This window comes from Jaculus jaculus, chromosome 10 (assembly GCF_020740685.1).
Source record: "Jaculus jaculus isolate mJacJac1 chromosome 10, mJacJac1.mat.Y.cur, whole genome shotgun sequence".
Classification (NCBI taxonomy): domain Eukaryota; kingdom Metazoa; phylum Chordata; class Mammalia; order Rodentia; family Dipodidae; genus Jaculus; species Jaculus jaculus.
In genome coordinates, this window is record NC_059111.1 from 104,102,155 (window position 1) to 104,106,540 (window position 4,386).

Genomic DNA, 4,386 nt, shown 5'->3' on the forward strand with positions numbered 1-4,386 from the left:
CTGAGTGGAGAGCTTCCTGTGGACACTGTGGTGAAGGAGGGTACCGCTGAGGGCTCCAAAAGAAAGAAGCAAGGTTCTAGAACATTAGCAAGAGGCGCGTAGAGGACTGCAGAGTTGTTAAGAAATAGAAAAGACACTGAAAACCTAATCAAAAGCCCATGGCAGGGGAGGTCATGAGCCTTAGGGGTATAAAGCCTACTCCTGTCTGGCTAAATGCGTATACTACACTCACCAAACTGTCCCGTAAACACTGCACTTAACGTTCCTATTCATATATTAACGCTACTCTTAGTTTTGGTTAAAGAAGCTTCTCTTTCAGGTGGTGGTGACCACTGGGATGACCCCAAAGGCAACGTAGTGCTGAGGAGAAGGGATGGAGAAGTGTCCACCGCTGCAACATCTCTATCACACCCTCCAAGGCTCAGGGTCCATTGCAGAGGAGGTAGCAGAAAGAATGTAAGAGCCAAAGGGAGGGTACCACTCTTTACAATGCAACTGTCCAGATGGAAATTGGCCTTGATATTTGACATCCAATACCTCACAGTGCCTAGCAATACCTACACAAGACCCTCATAATGGGAGGAAAAGATGATGACATCAAAATAAGAGAGACTAATGGAGAGAGGGAGAGGGTGTAATGAGAGAGGAGTTGTGAAGGGGAAGGCGGGGGAGGGGAGGGAGTAATCATGGTTTATTGTCTGTAAGTATAGAAGTTGTCAAGGAAAATTTATACATTTACAAAAAGAAATAGAAGCCATGTGTGGTGGCACATGCCTTTAATCCCAGCACTCAGGAGGCAGAGGTAGGAAGATTGCCATAAACTGGAGGCCACCTTGAGACTCCATAGTAAATTCCAGGTCAGCCTGTGCTAGAGTGAGACTACCTTGAAAACCAAACCAAACCAAAACAATGCTTTTAAAAAATATTTTATTTATTGATTTATGAGAGATAGATGATAGATAGATAGATAGATAGATAGATAGATAGATAGATAGATAGAGAACATGGGTCCACCAGGGCCTCTAACCGCTTCAAATGAACTCCAGATGCGTGCACCACCTTGTGCATCTGACTACGTGGGTAATGGGGAATTGAACCCCAGTCATTAGGCTTTGCAGGCAAGCACCTTAACAACTGAGCCATCTCTTCAGTACAAGAAGGCTTTCTTGATTTTGGAAGAATGTTGTAATAGGAACATGGTGGGAGAGTTTCCCTTCAGAAGAAGAAAACACCATGGAAAATGTATAAGGTTTAGATTCTGTTTTTTGTTTTTTTTTTTTTTCAAATCCTTTCTCTTTTCTGTACTGTGTCTATCTTACTCAGCAATGAGTATAAAGAGCTTAGCAATGCACAAATATCTTTATATATATTTCCTGATCAAATATTCATGACCTTGCCAAGTGTTTATTCTTCCAGTGAGTTTTAAAAAAGGAGCATCCTAGATTACAATGAGAAATGACAGAAATAAAACTCAGAGGACTGGGGAGATAATGCCACTGAGAAGACGCTTGCTTCAGGAGTAGAAGGTCCCAGGTTGATCTCAAGTACCCGTGTGAAATGGCAGGCGTGGAGCTGTGTGCTTGGAGCCCCAGCACCAAGGAGGCAGCTGGGAGGGTCCCTGAGGCTCAGGTCCAGCAGGTCTAGCCTAATGGGTGAGCTTCAAGTCAGTGTGAGACCCTGTCTCAAGAAAGGTGGCTGGTGGGCTGGAGGGATGGCTTAGAGGTTAAGGTGTTTGCGTGCAGAGCCAAAGGACCCAGGTTCAATACCTCAGGACCCATGTAGGCCAGATACACAAGGGGTGCATTTGTCTGGAGTTCATTTGCAGTGGTTGGAGGCACTGGTGCACACATTCTCTCTCTCTCTCTCTCTCCCACTTTTCCTGTCAAATAAATAAATAAAAATAAAATTAGAAAAAAAAAAAAAAAGCCAGGTGTGAGCCAGGCTTGGTGGCGCACACCTTTAATCCCAGCACTCGGGAGGCAGAGGTAGGAGGATTGCCATGAGTTCAAGGCCACCCTGAGATGACAGAGTTAATTCCAGGTCAGCCTGGACCAGAGTAAGACCCTACCTCGAAAAGAAAACAAAAACAAAAACAGCCGGGTGTGGTGGAACACGCCTTTAATCCCAGCACTTGGGAGGCAGAGGTAGGAGGATCACCGTGAGTTTGAGGCCACCCTTAGACTATATAGTGAGTTCCAGGTCAGCCTGGACCAGAGTGAAACCCTACCTTGAAAAACTAAACACACACACACACACACACACACACACACACACAAAGTAAATCTCAAGCCCATGTCTTCTGAATCTAAAGTTCATGCCTTTTCATCACAAATCAGTTCTATGCGCATTTTGCTTTTGTAACTTTTTTGGAATGTCATGCTATTTTCTCAGACTGTTTCTAGTGTTTGCCTGCTTGGGCGTATTTATTCATTGCCACCTGGTGGTAAACAAGAAACATTATGAGGAACTGGGGAAGCAAGAAGGTGAGAGAACAGTTGTTAGTTACTTAAAATGGCAATCTTGGCCTAGAACTTTGAGATTTTTGTTGCTGAAAAACAAGGAGACACAGCCTGTTTCACCTGCTCCACCAGGAGATGGGAAATAGTTCAGGAAAAGGTGGTGATCAGTGCCCAAGCTTCCTTATTTTTTTTCTAAGAACAAAACAGAACATAGATCATGCATCTAACAAGGAGCCAAATTGGAGCACATATGGCATTCTTAAATAAGATTCAATGAGAAAAGTGATGGCTGCAAATATGTAAATATGTTTAACTCAATGCTGGCTATATAGGCTTTCAAAACAGGTTAGATCAATCAGAGATGGTATTATTATTTATTTTTTCTAGACTTACTGAATATCTTGCAATTGTTTTCTTTCTTTTTAAAAATATTTTATTATTTATTTATTTGACAGAGAAAGTGGAAGAGAGAGAGAGAGAGAGAGAGAGAGAGAGAGAGAGAGAGAGAGAGAGAGAATGGGTGCACCAGGGCCTCCAGCCACTGCAAACAAACTCCAGGTGTGTGTGCCCCCTTGTGCATCTGGCTAACGTGGGTCCTGAGGAATCAAACCTAGGTCCTTTGGCTCTGCAGGCAAATGCCCTAACTGCTAAGCCATCCCTCCAGCCCGATTGTTTTATTTTTTTGAGGTGAGGTCTTACTCTAATCCAGGTTGATCTGGAACTTACTCTGTAGCTCAGGTTGGTCTAGAACTAGTGATGATCCTTCTCTCAGCCTTTTAAGTGCTAGGTTTAGAGCCTTGTACCACCATGCTCAGTCCTTGTCTTTTTGTTTGTTTGTTTGTGTAGTATGTGGTATGTGTGTGTGTGGTATAAGCACATACATGGTCAGATTCACTTGTAGGCCAGAGGAGAGTCAGATGTCCTGCCCCCAGCACTCATCCATGTATTTCCTGAGAAGGAGTTTCTCACAGAACAAGGAGCTACAGTTTTTGTGAGCCCCAGAGATTCTCCAGTCTCTCTTCCCTGCAGGACTGGGGCTACAGAGTACGCGGACATGCTCAGCTGTGTATGTGGGTCCTGGAGAATGGCACTTGATGGGTCCCAGACCCCCTCAGGCCTTCCTGCTTGAAGCATGAGCTCTGAGCCATCTTCCCAGCCCATAAGCTAAAAATTATTTTTTCTAACTTTTATTTTTGTTTCCTGGTGTGATGGAAGAAAATGAGCGCACACACCAGCCCCACCTACCTGGAAGCCCGGTGCCCAGCTACTGCTGGTTCACACTGAAGAGACCTGGTGTTTCTGCAGCCATCAGAAATGTCTCTCTGGGTTTCCTGCGGGAAATGCTACCTGTCTAGGTACACTGAAACCCTTCTCTTCCTCATGCAGACAATCAAATTGATGAGGATCTTCTGTGGGGATTCTTGGGAGAGGTTGAATGATTGGGAATGTTTTTATTTACTGCTGTTCTCCATTGAGTTCAAGAGGAATTGTGTGAGATTCCTGGGACTTTTTCTTTTCTTTTTTGGTTTGGCTTTTCAAGGTAGGGTATTGCTGTAGCCAAAGTGGACCTGGAATTCACTATGTAGTCTCAGAGTGGCCGCATATTCACTGGGATTCACCTACCTCAGCTTCCCAAGAGTTGGATTAAAGGCATGCACCACCATGCCCAGCTTCCACATGACTTTTGGAAAAGAATGGGCGCTTCTTAATTCACCTCTATTTTAGCCTTTCATTTGCAGCATTACCCAAGAGTGGTATGGAGGTCTCCATGTTGTGTCCTCACCCTAAGACAATGCTCCATGTTCAGTGGTCACAACACCCCATGCCTGTGTCTCCAGGGAGAAGATACTCCATCTTCAGTGGTCACAACACCCCCTCTTTACTAGGTGTGATGGTGTGTGGGGGTGCTGCTCCCAGAGTGGGGGGG